A 20,597-nucleotide genomic window follows, 5' to 3' on the forward strand; every position below is an offset into this window, starting at 1 on the left:
CAAGCCCTGTAGTAGCGGCCTCCCCCTGGCCGCAGCCACCAAGCTTGTGGGGCCCACAGGGACCCCTCCACTCATTCCAGCTCCCACCCTCTTCTTCTACCTCCAGAAAAAATCGTTTCGCAGCTCAAACCCGTGTTCTTGCTCATTTGGTTGTGATTTTCGATCTCCTTGCTCAAAGCACCATTCTCCGAACCGTTTTGGGGAAATTACTCCCTGGTAAGTGACTCCTCCATTGGTCCAATTAGTTTCTACTCAAGTGCTTTATCCTTCGCGTATTCTTGCTACCTTGGTGACCCTGTTCTTGAGCTTGAAATGTTGATTTTAGCTGGTCCCAAGTAGTTTTAGCGCGTGATACGGTCTCTAGGCACTAGTAGGAGTAGTTGCTATGAGTTGGGTTAATCCTTACTCACTTTTCTTTCGAAGTCTCTAAAAGTTTTAGAATTTTTCAGAGCTAGAAAAAGGAAAAGATGAGGAGGTTCTTGAGAGGCTCTTCAAGCCGTAACCCCAAGGAGGATGATAAGAACCACCCCAAGTACGTGGTTCCTCGAGTCACAGAAGTTCGAGCGTGCGAGTGGCCAAGTCATGAATTTTTGCGCGCCGCCAGGCTTTATGAAGACTTTTATTACTTGGTGGAGAACGTAGGTCTTACCGCGTTCGTTGAAGATAAGTGCCCACAATACCTCCTCCTCACCAATATTTTTGTTCAAAGTTTCAACTTTTATCCAAGGAAGAATCCTCGTATGGTTGAGTTCATGTTATACGATATCCCCCAGTGCATGACACTATAGGATTTTTGCAATGTGTGCAAATTACTTTATGTTGGGGATATTCATGATCCTCGTCCACGGGACTTGGAGGCTTTCATAGGTACTATTGCTGTTGGAGAGGAGAGAGGAGTGCCTCGCGCTAGAATTGCTAGCATACATTTTCCTGTGCTTCGGTACTTCTCATTATTTGTGGGAAAATGTTTGATTGGCCGTGGGGAGGCTGGATCACTTAGCTCTCCAGACCTTGCGGTTTTGTGCGAAGGCCTCTATAACAATAAGACTTGTAGCCTAGGTGCTATAGTAGCTAAGCGGTTGAACACAAACCGTTCCAAAGGTGTCGTCTATGAAGGTATCTATGCTACCCGTCTTGCCAGACACTTTGAGATACCCATTAGACTGAAGGAGGTAGAAGAAATGCTTCTTCCTGAGAAATATCTGGATTATGACAGCATGGTTCGCCATGATTTTCTGGATAGAGGTGCTAGTAGACGGATGATTTATAACCTGGTATTTAGTCAGGGTACCCGAGAGACTATTACTTTGCCTGCTCCTTCTTTGTTCAACCTTTATGCAGGCAGGTACATTATTATGCCCTCGGACATCTACGTGTATTGGGGCTTGGCCCAACCACAAGTGCAAGTGCCCGAGCCGCCAGTCGAGTACCGGACGCCAGTTTATCAGTGGGAGCCAGAGGAGCTCACACAGCAGTGACATCCACAGTCCGCTCCGGAGTATCCCGGAGTTGGTTATTTCCCGCCTTGGGAGTAGACCAAGCTAGGCCAAAAGCCTAAGCTTGGGGGAGTACGTGTTCTCACCGACTTTACATTCTTGCTTATGCTTTCACTTTGTTAGTAGGTGTTTACACTTTGCCACTGTATCATCCATGCTAGTTTATTTTCTCTTTCTCGTTTTCTTTTTGTGTGTCTGTCTAGTTTGAGAAAACCCAAAAATATTTTCTTTTTCTTCTTTTGCTTGTTGGGAGCTTTCCCGTGTAGAAAGTTTTCTTTTTCTTTGGGTCAAGGTAGAAGATATTGCTTACAATGTTTAGTGGCTCTTGCATGCATACCTGTTTAGCTTTCAAAGAGCCATATTACTTTGTCTTCTCCTTTTTGTTTGCCTGCAGATTCCAGCTTTAGTCCAATGCACGAGCACTCTTATTATTGTTCACATTGTTCGATCGTGCAAGTGAAAGGCAATAATGATGATATATGATGAAGTGACTGAGACTGGAAAAGCTGGTATGAACTCTATCTATTTTGTTTTTGTAAATATGACTAGCTTGTCGTCCCAGATTCAGCTTTGTTGAGAGAGAACCATGTTTGCAATGACAACTTAGAGATCATAGTTTCTGATGTCATGCTTAATTAGCTAGGAGCTTATAATGGTTTGTCTTGAATGCCAACATAGATTTTGAGATGACTATAATGTAGTATCATAGGATGGTATTCTCCTTTGAATGATTCAAGTGGCTTGACTTGGCGCATGTTCATGCATGTAGTTGAAACAAAATAAACATAGCCTCTATGATGTTCGTGTTCATGGTGATGTATATCCTGCTCATGCTTGCACTCAATGTTAGTCAAACTCATTGCATCTTGATGACTGTTGTCGCTCTCTAGTTGGTCGCTTCCCAGTCTTTTGCTAGCCTTCACTTGTACTAAGCGGAATACTGCTTGTGCAGTCACTTCCATAAACCCAAAAGTTTTTCCATGAGAGTCCACCATACCTACCTATTTGCGGTATCTACCTACCGTTCCAAGTAAATTTGCATGTGCCATTCTCTAAACCTTCAAGAAATAATATGTTCTGCTTGCCCAAACCGCTCATGTGGTGACAGGGGGCTATTGGTATCTTCCATGTTAGGCGTGTTATCCTCGACATGTGTTTATTCACTGTCATTCATGAGAAAGGGGCCGGTAATTGGAATGCACAGTTCCACGCTTAAATCGAAAACATAACTGTAAAACAAGACTCCCCCTAGATTGATGTTAGTATGGACGGTACCCGAGGATTCGGCTAGACATGGAGTGTGATTGATTGGGGGCGGGGGGGTTAAAACTTTACTTTTCTATTTGGGAACCGCCTATAGCATGAGTAGCATCGAAGATATTGAGAACTCTTGGTCATTGCGTTGACAATGAAAGCATGCCAACCAAAATTATTATCTCTGTTTTCAAAGCTTGAGCTATGGCACCTCTGCAAATCAATGTGTCCCTCTGCGAAGGGCGTGTCTATTTATTTTCCTGTTGAGTCATCCTCTTCTTATATAAGCACCAATTAGAGAGCACCTCTGTCATTTTTATGCTTTGCTTTTGATTGATATTGAGTATGACTATGACTGGATCTTCGTTGCTATGAATTACAATGTTTAGTCAGCCCTTGATCTTTGAAAGTGCTCTGCATTTATGTTTTACGGTCTCAGAAAGAGCTACCGAGATACCACCTATTCATATTGCTTTATGCTTGTTTTGATTGAATTGTTGGTATCTGAAACTCATTATTATTTGCTCGCTAGCTGATTATGCCATTGATATTAGTTTACCGTAAGACCTTTATGTCACTTGCTTATGTGGTTAACTTGTGATCTTGCTGAAATTCTGGTTATGAGTTAGACATAGTTGCAACAACAAGATCAAACAGAGTTTGTCAAAGTTTTTCTTTCTCTTTCAGTTTGTCAACTGAGTTGCTTGAGGACAAGCAAGGTTTTAAGCTTGGGGGAGTTGATACATCTCCATCGTATCTACTTTTCCAAACTCTTTTGCCCTTGTTTTGGACTCTAATTTGCATGATTTGTATGGAACTAACCCGGGCTGACGTTGTTTTCAGCAGAATTGCCATGGTGTTGTTTTTGTGCAGAAATGAAAGGTTCTCGGAATGTCCTGAAAATTTACGGAGAATATTTCTGGAAAATATGAAAAAAACGTGCGCAAAGATCCACCGGAGGGGTTGAGCTAGTGGGCCACAAGCCTTGTGGTCGCGGCCTCCCCCTGGTCGCGACCACCAGGCTTGTGGGGCCCACGTGGCTCTGCCGCCCCCAATTCCAGCGCTATTTATTCCCTTTCGTCCCGGAAAAAATCAGGAGAGAAGATTTCATTGCGTTTCACGATCCAGAGGCGCCGCCACATCCCGTTCTTGCCCTGGAGGGCAGATCTGGAGTCTGTTTTGGGCTCCGGATCAAGGAGATCGTCGCCATCGTCATCATCAACCTTCTTCCCTGTCCAATTCCATGAAGCTCTTCATCGTTCGTGAGTAATCTATTCGTAGGCTCGCTGGGCGGTGATGAGTAGGATGAGATCTATCATGTAATCGAGTTAGTTTTGACGGGGATTGATCCCTAGTATCCACTATGTTTTGAGATTGATGTTGCTACTACTTTGCTATGCTTAATGCTTATCACTAGGGCCCGAGTGCCATGATTTCAGATCTGAAATTATTATGTTGTCACCAATATATGTGTGTTTTAGATCCGATCTTGCAAGTTGTAGTTACCTACTATGTGTTATGATCCGGCAACCCCGGAGTGACAATAACCGGAACCACTCCCGGTGATGACCATTGTTTGAGGAGTTCATGTGTTCACCAAGTGCTAATGCGTTGGTCCGGTTCTTTATTAAAAGGAGAACCTTAATATCCCGTAATATCCATTTGGACCTCGCTGCCACGGGAGGGATGGACAATAGATGTCATGCAAATTCTTTTCCCTAAGCACGTATGACTACACACGGAATGCATGCCTACATCACATCGACGAACGGGAGCTAGCCACATATCTCTCCGTGTTATAACTGTTGCATGATGAATGTCATCCAACGAATCACCGATCCATTGCCTATGAGTTTGTCCCACTGCTGTTGTTACTAGCTTTGCTCTGCTGCTGTTACTACTGTTGCTGCTATTGTTACTTGCTGCTATTGTTACTTGCTTTGTCCTGCTGTTGCCGCAACTACTGTTGCTGCAACTATTGTTGCTACTATTGTTATTTGATGTTGCTACTTGCTACTGCTGTCACTATTGTTGTTCCTTGCCACTGCTGTTACTCTTTACACTGCTGCTACCTGCTACAATACTTTTCTGGCGCCATTGATACTTCAGTTAGGAATAGTCTACCTCGTCAACAGATCGTTTCTGGCACCGTTGCTATCATACTACCTTTGCTGCTTATATCCTGCTTGCAGATACTAATCTTTCAGGTGTGGTTGAACCGACAACTCAACTGCTAATACTGGAGAATATCCTTTCACTCCCATCGTGTCGAACCAACAAATTTGGGTTGAATACTCTACCCTCAAAAACTGTCGCGATCCCACACGCTGGTGGGCCATTGCAAGACAATTGCTAATTGTTCAGCAACTGGAAGCACCTCTTTTCTGGCGCCGTTGCCGGGGAGGCATCAAGTCAGGAATAGTTGCACGTCAATAGAGGCTTAGAAATTTTAGAGAAGTCTTTAATAAATCTCCTGTAGAAACCAACATGACCAAGGAAACTTCTTATACCTTTAATATCTGTTGGACACGACATTTTTTCAATAGCATCAACTTTAGCATTGTCAACTTCAATACCTCTTTTGGAGATTTTGTGTCCCAAAACGATGCCTTCATTAACCATAAAGTGGCACTTCTCCCAATTCAAGACAAGATTAGTTTCTTCACATCTCTGCAAAACTCGATCAAGGTTGCTCAAGTAATCATCAAAAGAAGTTCCGTAAACGGAAAAATCATCCATGAAAACCTCAACAATCTTTTCATAGAAGTCATAGAATATAGCCATCATACATATTTGAAAGGTAGCAGGTGCTTTGCATAAACCAAAAGGCATACGTCTATAAGCAAAGGTACCGAAAGGGAAAGTAAAAGCGGTCTTCTCTTGATCCTCTTTTGATACAGGTATTTGAGAGAAGCGAGAGTAACCATCTAGAAAGAAAAAAGTGTGTATGTTTGGATAGTCTTTCTAGCATTTGGTCAATAAAAGGTAGCGGATAATGACATTTCCTAGTAGCCTTATTTAACTTCCTGAAATCAATTACCATTCTATATCCTATAACAATTCTTTGCGGGGTCAATTCTTCTTTACCATTAGGAACAACGGTAATACCTCCCTTTTTAGGGACACAATGACCGGGACTAACCCATCTACTATCACCAATAGGATAAATTATACCTGCCTCCGGAAGTTTTAGTATTTCATTTCTTACCACTTCCTTCATTTTAGGATTTAATCGTCGTTCGTGATCAACAATTGGCTTAGCATCGGGCTCCATATTGATTTTGTGCTGACATAGAGTGGGACTAATGCCCTTAAGATCATCAAGAGTACATCCAATAGCGGCATGGTGCTTACTTAGGGTTTTCAATAATCTCTTTTCTTCGTGCTCTGAAAGGTTAGCACTAATAATAACAGGATATATCTCCTTTTCAGCCAAATAAGTATATTTCAGACTATTTCAACACATAGGTTGTGTTTCAAAATAGGATGTTGATCAAAGAAAATCTTATCTATTTCATTCTTTTCATTCATATACATATTATTTTCATGGTCTAGCAAATATTGTTCTAAGGGATTGGTAGGAAGCACAACAATAGAAGCAAGACCAATAATTTCATCTTTACTACAATCATTTGTCATGGGGTTGTCTAAGAAACTTAGAGAAATTGAACTCATGAGATGCATCCCCAAAACTTACAGTAACCGATTCTTTTTCACAATCAATCTTAGTATTAACAGTATTCAAGAAGGATCTACCGAATATAATGGGACAAATGTCTTCGTGTGGGGAACTGGGAACAAGAAAATCAGTAGGATACTTTATTTTCCCACACAAGTCTTCAACATCTCTAACAATCCCAATTAGTGAAATAGTATCTCTATTAGCAAGCTTGATGGTAACATCAATTTCCTGTAATTCGGCTCGTGCAATATCATTCATAATTTCTTGGTATAAGGTAAAGGGAATTGCACTCACAGTAGAACCCACATCACATAAGCCATGATAACAATGATCTCCTATTTTAACAGAAACAACACGCACGCCAACAATAGGTCTATGTTTACCTTTAGTGTCAGGTCTAGCAATATTAGGTCCTACTTTAATTTGTTTAGGAGGTATAGGTGTTCTAGTACAACTCTTATGAACCATAGTTGAAGCTTTAGCATGTTCCTTTATCCTAACTGGAAAGGGTGGTTTCTCAATATCAGCAGTAGGAATAACAAGATCAGCTTTATGAATAGTTATTTCTTCTTCAACTTTAATAGGTTCCACCACTTTAACTTCAATGGGAGGATACAATTTAATCCACTTATCCTTGGGGAGATCAACATGAGTAGCAAAAGATTCACAAAATGAAGCTACTACCTCAGAGTCAAGTCCATATTTAGTGCTAAAATCACGAAAAGCATCGGTGTCTATAAAAGTTTTAACACAATCAAACTTAAGGCTTATACCTCACTCATTACCTTCCTCGAGTTCCCAATCTTCAGAGTTGCGTTTAATTCTTTTCAATAAGTCCCATTTGAATTCAATATCTTCCTTCATAAAGAAACCAGCACAAGAAGTGACGAGCATGGATTGATCATTACGAGAGAGCCGAGCATAAAAATTCTGAATAATAATTTCTCTTGGGAGCTCATGATTGGCGCACGAATATAACATTGACTTAAGACTCCCCCAAGCTTGAGTGATTCTTTCTCCTTCACGAGGCCAAAAATTATAAATATAATTTCGATCACGATGAACCAGATGCATAGGATAAAACTTCTGATGAAATTCCAATTTCAATCGGTTGTAGTTCCATGATCCAGTATCATCACATAGCCTATACCATGTCAACGCCTTTTCCATCAAAGCTAAAGGAAAGACCTTCTTCTTGACATCATCCTCGGGCAGACCTGCAAGCTTAAATAAGCCACAAACTTCATCCACATAGATTAGGTGCAAAATCAGGATGTAGTGTTCCATCTCGTGCATAAGGATTAACTAGCAGTTTTTCTATCATGCCCGAAGGAATTTCATAATAAAAAAATTCAGTAGGTGCAGCAGGTTGAGGAGAATCTCTTGGTGCTTCCGGTCGGGGTGAAGATACCCAGAACAAGCCCCTCAAAGGATTATTTTCCATAGTGACAAGTGCCAGTAAATTCAGCACGGTATATAAATTTTTCCTTACCAAGTTCCACTTACCAAAGGCGCTTCACTCCCCGACAACGGCACCAAAAAAGATTCTTGATGACACACAAGTATAGGGGATCTATCATAGTCCTTTCCATAAGTAAGAATGTCAAACCCAACGAGGAGCAGAAGGAAAAGACAAGCGGTTTTCAGTAAGATATTCTCTGCAAGCACTGAAATTATCGGTGACAAATAGTTCTGTGATAAGGTAATTTGTAATGGGTAACAAGTAAAAATTGTAACAAAGTTGCAGCAACGTGGCCCAATCATTTTTGTAGCAAAGGAAACGCCTCGACAAACTCTTATATAAAGAAAAGCGCTCCCGAGGACACATGGGAATTTATGTCAAGCTAGTTTTCATCATGCTCGTATGATTCACGTTCATTACTTTGATAATTTGATATGTGGGTGGACCGATGCTTGGGTGCTTCCCTTACTTGGACAAACCTCCCACGTAAGATTAACCTCTCTCGCAAGAAGCCGCAACTACGAAAGAATAATTGAGATAAATCTAATCATAGCACTAAACATATGGATCCAAATCAGTCCCTTACGAAGCGACGCATAAACTAGGGTTTAAGATTCTATCACTCTAGCAACCCATCATCTACTTATTATTTGACAATGCATTCCTCTAGGCCCAAATAATGGTGAAGTGTCATGTAGTCGACGTTCACATGACACCACTAGAGAAGAGACAACATATATCTTCAAAATATCGAACGAATACCAAATTCACATGATTACTTATAACGAGACGTATCCCATGTCCTCACGAACAAACGTAACTACTCACAAAGCATATTCATGCTCATAATCAGAGGAGTATTAATAATCATTAAGGATCTGAACATATGATCTTCCACCAAATAAACCAACTAGCATCAACTACAAGGAGTAATCAACAATACTAGCAACCCACAGGTACCAATCTGAGGTGTTGAGACAAAGATCGGATACAAGATATGAACTAGGGTTTGGAGAGGATATGTTGTTGATGAAGATGTTAATGGAGATTTACCCCCTCTCGATGTGAGGATCGTTGGTGGTGACGATGGCTTCGATTTCCCCCTCCGGGAGGGAAGTTTCCCCGGCGGAATAGCTCCGTCGGAGCTATATATTGGTATGTCAAAGTTCCGCCTCGAGATGGCGACGTTGCATCCCAAAAGCTCTGATATGATTTTTTTTTCCAGGTCAAAACCCTTCATATAGCAGAAGATGGGCCCCTGAGGCCTGCCAGGGGGGCCCACAAGCCTGCAGGGCGTGGCAAGGGGGGTAGGTCACGCCCCTGGCTTGTGACCTCCTGGTGGGTCCCCTCCAGTGTTTCTTTCGCCCATTATTTTTTATATATTCCAAAAAAATTCTATCTTACTTTTTAGGACTTTCGGAGCTCTGTAGAATACGTCTCTCAGATTTGCTCCTTTTCTAGTCCAGAATTCCAGCTGTCGGCATTCTCCCTCTTCATGTAAATATTGCAAAATAAGGAAGAAACGGCATAAGTATTGTACCATAAAAAGTATTAACAACCCATAATGCAATAAATATTGATATAAAAGCATGATGCAAAATGGACATATCAGACCCAAAACAGAAACTTGAACTCGGCCACTAATTAAATTGGAAGAAGGGATTTTTAAAAGGCTAGGATGCAACAAGTGGTTTCGAGAGGAATCTTGTTGCACCCAAATTACAATAACAATCACAGCCAGTTACACACATTGCACTTACACTTCATACCAAGATGCAACATGAGCAACACAAGCCAAGAACAAAATAAATGATGCTATGCATGATGACATGATGCAACATAGAGTGAATACACTATTGAGCTCAAACCACTTCGATCAACATAGCAAGGTAGCCATACAAGGAAATACATTACAAGAGGGGGAAAGAATGCATTGGGTTTGTTATAGAACCCCTCCGAGAGGTATGCTTCAAAGGTATACCGCCGATACAATACCCGTGGATGAATGCATTGTTATGTGAGAGGCGATGTTGTACGTTTCGTAGATTCCATGCTAGTTGCACGTTGTCCCTCTTTTGTCGTTCCCCGACACATGGGAACCCGGTAACCGGGATCATCCCACGATTCTTGGCATGACAAGCACATGCTCCCAATTTGTTGGCACCGGTATCTCATCGATTTATCAGGATCGGAACGTTGTCGTGGCATCGTTTCCGTTTTTCCGCCATGGTTCCCTTTCATTCACCCTGGCAAAACATGCTTCATATCCTTCTTTCGAGTGTGTAATAAAATTGCATGCACGTTGCATTCATGGCATAATATCCTGTGTTGCATGTATCTTTTAACCGTAGCTCCGTTCAATGTTCTTATGTGTTAAACGACTAGAATGACGTGTAGAATCACATGCTTCACCTCTTTCCATGTTTCAACAACATTTAATATTCCCGTGTACCTAAACGGGAGTGAACTAAATAATACGTATGTGGAGTTCCGTCAATATGCAACTCGTTGCATATTGAGCTTCACTTAATGTGTAGTGTTGATTGTTGTGAATTGCCATGCCATGCCTTGCATAATTGAAATGGACATGCATCATATTAGGTTGTGTATCTTATCGTGCATGTGACGTGGTGAATATCGTGTGTTGATTCTTTTTTCCGGTTTGCTTCTTCTCGACAGAGTTCCGATCTGCTTTGGAGTGTGAGGATCCGTCTGACTACGTCGGTCCATCTACTTCACGGTTTCGTTCTTCTTCCAAGCAGGATCACAGGCAAGATGATCATTCCCCTATATACCATTACTATCATTGCCATGCTAGTTATTCTGTTTCTATCGCTATGTCTCGATGCCTACCACATGTTTAATAAGCCTCCCAACATTGCTATCGAAACCTTCAACCTTTGTGCAACCTAGCAAACCACTGATTGGCTATGTTACCGCTTGCTTAACCATTGGATAGCGTTGCTAGTTGCAGGTGCAGTTGCTTCCATGTGATAACATGGGTTCCTTGTTATATCACCATATTAATGTTATTTAAATTAATGCACCTATATACTTGGTAAAAGGTGGAAGGCTCGACCTTTGTAGCCTGGTGTTTTGTTCCACCTTTGCCGCCTTAGTTTCGGCTCCCGGTGTTATATTCCATAATTGAGCGCTCCTAACACGATCGGGGTTGTTATGGGGACCCCCTTGATAATTCGTCTTAGTTAAAGCTTGCCTGGCAAGTCCCAACTTTGGTACTATATTTGCCTAATAACCTAATAAAATTGCATAGGGACTTTCCGGACCCCGTGGATAATTAATCAACAACCCGGGCCAGTGCTCCTCATGAGTGTTGGTCCAACCTAAGCGATGTCTGCCCCCCCCCCCAGTCACCCGGGGTTTCAGCCAACCCGACGTCTAGCTCATCCGATCGTGCCCTGAGAATGAGATACGCGGCTCCTATCGGGTATGTCAGCACGCCGGGCGGCCTTGTTGGATCAGTTTTACCTTTTACGAAATATCTTGTGCATTGGGATTCCGGTGAGACTTTGGGTCTTCTCAAAGTTGAGGTTTTCCACTAAGGAATCCGAGGAGATCACGAGTTTCGTGATCGAGGCTTTCTATGCAGCTTGTGATAATTTGTGATGGACTAGTTGGAGCACCCCTACAGGTTATGTGGCAATTTCGGAAAGTCGTTCTCGCGGTTATGTGGCAAACTTGGAAACTTTGTTTAACATCCGGTTCTAGATAACTTGAAGTAAACTTAAATAAAATATGACAACTGTGTGCATAACCATGACCTTCTCTTTCATGAGCTCCTTATTCGACTCAGGACACGGTGGGGTTTTGTCTGACGTAAGTAGGTGTTCGGGATCATTCATTTGATCATCATTAGTTCACGTTCGTTATGCATAGAACATCCCCCTTTTAATCTTGTACTCGTAAGTTAGCTATCTCAAATCAATGCTTAGTCGCTTGCTACAGCCTCACCACTTAACCATACCTCACCCACTAAGCTTTGCTAGTCTTGATACCTTTGGAAATGAGATTTCTGAGTCCCTATGGCTCACAGATTACTACAACACCAGTTGCAGGTACAGGTAAAGCGATACTCGCACGTGAGCGCGATGATTGTTATATTTGGAGTTTCTTCTTCTTCTTATTCGATCTAGGATGGGTTCCAGGCCGGCAGCTTGAAGTTCATTTGTTTTCACCTGTGGCTCACGTGATCAAGGATCGTTTGTTTTCACCTGTGGCTCACGTGATCTAGGATCGTTTGTTTTCGTCTGTAGTCGGACCCTCCTCTTCTTCATGATGATTCATTATGTTGTTGTTCTGATGTGAACTTGATGTAGCTTGTGACGAGTGTATGCCAATTCCATATACTCTTCTCTTCAGTACATGTACTTGTCACGATATCCATTCTTGCAAAACGACGAGATGCGCTTCTATCCACGTCGAGGCCCACGCACCAAAATAAGGATAGGATCGCATCTTGGGAGTAACACAAGGGGGAGAAAAGGGAAGAGGAAGGGGAAGAGGACAGGCAACTAGCTGTGCTACTGTTGGAAATATGCCCTAGACGCAATAATAAAATGGTTATTATTATATTTCCTTGTTCATGATAATTGTCCATTGTTCATGCTATAATTGTATTAACCGGAAACCGTAATACATGTGTGAATAAATAGACCACACCATGTCCGTAGTGAGCCTCTAGTTGACTAGCTCGTTGATCAATAGATGGTCATTTTTTCCTAACCATGGACATTGGATGTCGTTGATAACGGGATCACATCATTAGGAGAATGATGTGATGGACAAGACCCAATCCTAAGCATAGCACAAGATCGTGTAGTTCGTCTACTAAAGCTTTTCTAATGTTAAGTATCTTTTCCTTAGACCATGATATTGTGCAACTCCCGGATACCATAGGAATTCTTTGGGTGTATCAAACGTCACAACGTAACTGGGTGACTATAAAGGTGCACTACAGGCATCTCCAAAAGTTTCTGTTGGGTTGGTACGGATCGAGACTGGGATTTGTCACTCCGTGTGACGGAGAGGTATCTCTGGGACCACTCGGTAATACATCATCATAATGAGCTCAATGTGACTAGGAATTTAGCCACGGGATCATGTGTCAAGGAACAAGTAAAGAGACTTGTCGGTAACGAGATTGAACAAGGTATAGGATACTGACGAACGAATCTCGGGCAAGTATCATACCGATAGACAAAGGGAATTGTATACGGGATTGAGTGAATCCTCAACATCATGGTTCATCCGATGAGATCATCGTGGAACATGTGGGACCAATATGGGTATCCAGATACCGCTATTGGTTATTGGCCGGATAGGTGTCTCGGTCATGTCTGCATGGTTCCCGAACCCATAGGGTCTACACACTTAAGGTTCGGCGACGCTGGAGTTCAAATGGGAATTGTATATGCGGTTACTGAAAGTTGTTCGGAGTTCCAGATGAGATCCTGGACATCACGAGGAGTTCCGGAATAGTCTGGAGGTGAAAATTTATATATGGGAAGTCCAGATTTTGTCACCGGAAAGGTTTCGGGGTTTATCTGTATTGTACCGGGACTACCGAAAGGGTACCGGGGGTCCACCGGGAGGGGTCACCTGTCCTGGAGGGCGACATGGGACAAAAGTGGGAGGGAACCACCTCCCTGGTGGGCTGGCGCAAGCCAACAAAGGGGCCCAAGGCGCCTAGGGTTGAAACCCTAGGGCGTGGGGCTGCCTACCTCCAACTTGGGAGGCAAGCCAACCCCTAGGCCGCCGCCGCCCCCTCCTAGGGTTTCCTTGGCTGGCCGCCCCCCTCTCCCCTTCCTCCTATAAAGAGAGGAGGGTTGGGAGGTCTGCACACACACCTGAACCCTTCCCCTTGACGCAGCCCTACCCCTCCTCTTCTCCTCCTCCGCGGCGCTTGGCGAAGCCCTGCGGGAAAACCACAAGCTCCACCGCCACCACGCCGTCGTGCTACCGCAGCTCTCCCTCAACTTCTTCACCCTTGCTGGATCAAGAAAGAGGAGATGTCCCCAGGTTGTACGTGTGTTGAACACGGAGGCACCGTTTGTTTGGTGCTTGGATCAGATCGCCGCGAGTACGACTCCATCAACCGCCTTCATAGTAACGCTTCCGCTTAGCGATCTTCAACGGTATGAATATGCTCTCCCTCTCTCGTTGCTAGCATCTCCTAGATTGATATTGGTGACACGTAGGAAAATTTTGAATTACTACGTTCCCCAACAGTGGTATCAAAGCTAGGTCTATGCATAGATTCTATGCACGAGTAGAACACAAGTAAGTTGTGGACGATGATTTGGTCAATTTGCTTATCGTTACTAGTCTTATCTTGATTCGGTGGCATTGTGGGATGAAGCATCCCGGACTGACTTCACACATACTCTTACGTGAGACTGGTTCCACCGCGTGACATGCACTTGTTGCATAAGGTGGCTAGCAGGTGTATGTCTCTCCCCATTTAGTCGGATCGGATTCGATGAAGAGGGTCCTTATGAAGGGTAAATAGTGATTGGCATACCACCGTTGTTGAAAGTGTGTTATATCGACTAGAGGGGGGTGAATAGGAAATTTTTAGAATTCCATCTCTGAGGAAATTCCTCACTGATGAATTACGTGCAGCAGAAATACCGCAGGATCAGAGGTGCAAAGATTACAACAGCAGTTTACTTGGTCAAGATTATGAGAATCAGTTTGCACAGTATGCACGCACAGAATAAGGAGGTGAAGATTAACTCGTATGAAGAATTTGAGGTTGAGGAAATTCAGTGAAGGTCTTCAGAAAATTCTTCAAACAGTGACAATGAAAGTCATCAATGTACAATATTGAGGAATTGAAAGAGTTGAAGAAATAGAACTCGTATCACGATGAAGACAGTTGTTGATGACCCAGTTCCAACCGTTGTGACAGTCGTACATCTGGTTTGGAGCGGCTTGGTATTGAAACCAAAGGACACACAGTCCCGGGACGCACAGTCCCTACCATATTCTTCTTGAGCTAAGGACACACAGTCCTCGCCCAACACTCGTGGTAAGTCTTCAAGGCAGACTTCAAAACCCTCACAAACTCGGTCACCCTACGATCCACAATTGACTGCTGGATGCTCTAGACCATGACGCCTAACCGTTTGGAGGATGCACGGTCCTCAAAGGTAAAAGTATTAAGTTCCACACAGGAACAAATTCTTAAGTGATGCTCAATCACTTGGTTTTTGGTTTGTGGTTTGGTGTTTGGGGTATTTTCTCACTTGATGATTTACTCTTGAAGACTCTGAGGAATTTGGGTTGCTCTAAATGACAAGTGTTAGTTTCTCGCGGAGCATCCAACTAGGTAGTGGTTGTGGGGCGGCTATTTATAGTCTGGGAGCATCCCGACATGATTTGACATAAATGCCCTTAAATAATGTGACCGTTGGTGTGGATAAGATCAGTGAGCTGGCGCGTGTCGCGGCAACGGTCGGAACTTTCAACTGTGCAAGTCCTCATGTCTCTCATATTCGTCAATTGAGGCCTTTGTAGGTTTAGGCTTGGGTTGAGCATCATGAGTAAATTCAATCCATAGTATTACTTCGACCCCCTTTAACAGTACGGTGTTCGTATGACTCAAGAGTAAAGAAAATGAAACAGAAGGAATAAATCTTCACGCTTTAAAGTCTTCAGACTGATTTTCTTCGTGACACACCGAATTCCTCATCTTCAATATCTTCATGAGGAATATCAATTTCATCGCAATTTCTCCGTGACCAAAGTCTTCAAAGTAAAACCAATTTCTTGAGCCAAAGATATTCATTTTTAGGGGTCGATATTCATCATATAACTCAAACTCCTCAGCGACTTATAGAGCATGTGTACACTTATAAATACATTAGTTCTTAACCTATAAGTCTTCAAACCACAAAAATCACTAAGGGCACTAGATGCACTTACAATCTCCCCCCTTTTTGGTGGTTGATGATAATTAGGTTAAGTTTTCAACGGGGATAAAAATATGAAGTATTTGAGTTTGAGGAATTTGAAATCAAGATACTGAAAGACTCCCCCTGAAGATGTGCATATTTTGAGGAGTTTGATTTTCATAGCAGATGCACATTGATGATTTATATCATGGAGATCTCCCCTTGTATCTTGTAATTCATGCATACATTTGACATATAAAATGAGGAATTTGAGAATGCATGATGAGAAATGGTGTCTGACGAATTTCAGCATGCCTGTATTAATATACTTTGAGGAATAAGCATGCCAAGAAAAACATTCAAAAGAGTCATAGCACCATCGGGCTTAAGTTACAACTCATTACATAAAACACTTCAGAAGAACCAAGAGTTAGTAACTTAATAATGTTTATAAGCCCCCAAATAGATCCCGTTTGAAGACTAACTCGGATTTCTCCCCCTTTGTCATCAAGTGACGAAAAGGGACGAAAATGAGGACTAACGCCCCATGAAGAATTTCACTTCTTGGCTGATGAAGATGCGTGAGGATTCTTGGCGACAGGCTTCTTCCTTGGACCAGTTGTAGTGTCTTCTGGTTCTTCATCTGACTCAGCAGTGCGGAATGAAGAAAAAAAACTGTCCTCACGGTCAGGAACTGGAATTGGCTTGAATTTCTTCTTGGGAGGCCATGACCAATTGAAGTCTTGAGTAAACTCCAATTCCTAAAGTTCCTCTTGAGTCTTCAGATGAGCCAAGGTGGCCCAGGTTCGATCAAACACCTCATGAAGATAATAGTGATTTTACCTCACTGTGTTCTGAGTCTCGTTGAGGGTTTTCACACTGGCACTGAATTGACGTTTGACCCATTTGTGATTGCGATCAACCTTCTGATGAAGACTGATGAGTAGCTCTCTATTATTCATCACTCTTTGGGCAGTTGGGCTTGGTGGATCTTGGGTAGCAGTGCCATCATATGAAGAATAACATTCTGATTAAAGAAACTGGCCATCAAGGGGCCGATTTCCTTCATCAATCACAAATTTTCCTTTGCCTTCAACAGGCTCAAATGTTTTCTTGATGACTCTGATTGGCGGCAGATATCCGATGTGATTAGGGAAATCAGCATGGTAGTTGATGTCTGGCCTGCTTCTAATGAATCTCATGATCCATGGAGCATTAATCTTCATTTCAAAAGGCGATAGTGCATTATCAGCCAAAGTCCATAGGAAGAAATCATGAAGATTCATTGGTATGCCATGGATGAAATTGAAAAGGATATTGTAAGGCATCTAGTGTCGTTAGTGATTTCGGTGGTTTGAAGACTTATAGGTTGAGTAACTAATGTGTTTATAAGTGTCCATAGGCTCTATAAGTCACTGAGGAGTTTGAGTTATACGATGAATATCGACCCCTAAAAAGGTATGTCTTCGGTTGAAGAAATTGGTCTCATGCCGAAGATTTTTTCGCGAAGAAATTGCGATGAAATTGATATTCCTCACGAAGATATTGAAAGATGAGGAACTCGGTGTGTCCTGAAGAAAATCAATCTGAAGACTTTGAAGCGTGAAGATTTATTCTTTCTTTTTCATTTTCTTTACTCTTGAGTCATAGGAACACCATATTGTTAAAGGGGGTCGAGGTAATACTACGGAATGAATTTCCTCATGATGCCCAACCCAAGCCTAAACCTACAAAAGCCTCAAGTGAGGAATATGATACACGCTACCTCACTGATCTTATCCACACGAACGGTCACATTATTTAAGGGCATTTATGTCAAATCATGTCGGGATGCTCCCACGCTATAAATAGCCGCCCCCACAACCACTAGCTGGTTGGCTGCTCCACAAGAAACTGACACTTGTCATTTAGATCTACCCAAATTCCTCAGAGTCTTCTAGAGTAAACCATCAAGTGAGGAAAGACCCCAAACACCAAACCACAAACCAAAAACCAAGTGATTGAGCATCAGTGAAGAATTTGTTCCTGTGTGGAACTGAAGCCTTTTACCTTTGAGGACTGTGCATCCTCCACACGGTTAGGCGTCATGGTTTAGAGCATCCAACAGTCAATTGTGGATCGTCGGGTGACCGAGTTTGTGAGGGTTTGGAAGTATGCCCTGAAGACTTGCCACGAGTGTTGGGCGAGGACTGTGTGTACTTAGCTCAAGGAGAATACGGTAGGGACTGGGGACTGTGTGTCCCGGGACTGTATGTCCTTTGGTTTCAATACCAAGCCGCTCCAAACCAGACGTACGACTGTCAGAGCAGTTGGAATTGGGTCATTAACAATTGTCTTCATCGTGATACGAGTTCTATTTCTTCAACTCTTTCAATTCCTCAATATTGTATGTTGAAGACTTTGATTGTCACTGTTTGAATAATTTTCTTAAGACTTTCTCTGAATTTCCTCAACCTCAAATTCTTCGTACCAGTTAATATTCACCTGCTTATTTTGTGCCTGCATGTTGTGCAAACCAATTCTCATAATCTTCATCAAGTAAACTAATGTTGTAATCTTTGCACCTCTGATCATGCACTATTTTTGCTGCATGTTATTCATCAGTAAGGAATTTCCTCAAAAGGAATTTCCTCAACGATGAAATTCTAAAAATCGCCTATTCACCCCCCTCTAGGCGATATAACGCACTTTCAATTGGTATCAGAGCAAGGTACTCCCTTGTTGTGTGTGCTTTTGGTTTAACCACCTAGAGTTTTAGTTATGTCGAGTGCAGGTATGATCAAGGTTACTACAGGATGTCCTACCTTCGAAGGAAAGGACTTTCCCTATTGGAAGACCAAGATGCATATGCATCTTCACGCTATTTACAATGATCTTTGGTACATTGTGGAACATGGCATTCCCTCCATCGCTGCTACTGTATCTGCCGCTGATGTGAAGAAATTCATGCAACTTGATTCGCAAGTGTAGAATATCATATGTGGCCATCTGAGCAAAGGTTAGTATGGCTGAGTGAGTGCTTTGGGCACATCAAAGCTTATCTGGGATAGGCTGTCCAAAGTCAATGAAGGAATTTCAACTCAGCATGACTCTCGTGTTGATGTTCTTCGCAATCTCTTCAATTGCTTCAAGAGGCTTGACAATGAAAGCTGCCAAGATGCCTTTGATCGCCTCACTGACATCTCAAATGAACTGCAAGCACTGGGACCTCGAGACATCACTGACCATGAAGTTGTGAAGAAACTGCTAAGATCTCTGGATCCATCATTTGATACATTGGTTCTGATGATTCAAGAAAGAGCAGACTATAAGATGCTTGATCCTGCTGATATACTCAAAAGACTCAATACTCATGAATTCCAACAAGAAGAAAAGAGAGATTTGTATGGAACAAGCTACTCTAGACCTCGTGCGTTGAATGCCAAAGCAATTTCCTCATCTGAAGAAGAAGACTCAGATTGCAGCATTGGTGATCCTGAAGAACTTGGACAGGAGCTTGCAATGCTCGTGAAGAAATTCCAGGAGTTTACAAGGCATGGCCAGTTTGGTAAATCTTCAAGAAGAGATATAAGGAAATCAGAATCTTCATCTCAGGACTACAAGAAAAGAACCTTCCACAAATGCAAGAAATCTGGTCACTATATTGCTGATTGTCCTCGCTCGGTGAAGTAAACAAAGAAGAAGAAATACAAGGATGAAAGTTCTGTTGACTCTAAGAAAAAGAAGTAATCAAAGAAGAAGAAATACTAGTTTCAGAAAGGCTCGAGCACTCATTGGCAAGGAAATGGATTATGAGGAAGGATCTGAGGAATGTGATGAAGAGGAAGGTTCTGAGGAAGACTCAGAGTCTGGTGTGCGAAGTCTTGCATTGACTACCACATTCGTGAGCAAGTCAATCTTCAACCTTGATGAGAAGGAGAACGCTATCTACACTGATGACTGTGCTGATGAGTTTGCTCCAACCTATTGCTTCATGGCAAAAGGTTCAAAGGTACCGAATGACATTTCCTCCTCTAATTCAAGTGACTGTGAACGTGATGATTATAAAAGACCCAATTACAGTAAACTTACCAACATTGCAACTAAACAACAAAGTGCCATTGAAAAGCTTCAAAAACTACTAGACAGAAGAGATGACCTGTTGAATGATGAAATGAGTCATACTCAAATCCTCACTAAAGATGTGAAAAGTCTTCAGTCCAGATTTGTTAGTCTTCAAGATCGTTATGGCACACTCTTGGCTGATCATGAGAAACTTTCCTATGAATTTCTTCAAAGGAAACTTGATCTTGATAAGTTGAAGATGTCTCATGATGATCTTCGAATGGAAAACGATTCATTACTTGCTCAACAGATCAGTGTCGCTCAGGTTGAATTCACTCCACCATGTCTCAAATGCATCGAGCGTGAAACTACAAATTCTTCACCAGAATCATCAAATGCTTCTATTCCTACAAATTCTTCAACTGCTCCTGTGGTAACAAATTCCTCACTTGAGGAAACCACAAATGTTACTCAAGAAAATGTGCAGGGCTGAAGGAATTGTATGTGACGGGCATGTACAAAAGTCCCAAAGGGCATCAAACCCTTTGCGATGTGCTCAAAAATGAGATTTCGAATAGGAACCCAAGGAAAGAAGGAATTTCCTTTGAAAGGAAACTGAATGCTGATGGATCATACTGGAAACCTAAGCAGTATCCCAAAACCTCATGGGTTGCTGCTAAAGGACCTCCGATTGATCCATCCAATCTAACAGGCTTTGCGTGTGAATTATGCTATTCCTCAAA

Source organism: Hordeum vulgare, chromosome 3H (genome assembly GCF_904849725.1).
Source record: "Hordeum vulgare subsp. vulgare chromosome 3H, MorexV3_pseudomolecules_assembly, whole genome shotgun sequence".
NCBI classification, from domain to species: Eukaryota; Viridiplantae; Streptophyta; class Magnoliopsida; order Poales; family Poaceae; genus Hordeum; species Hordeum vulgare.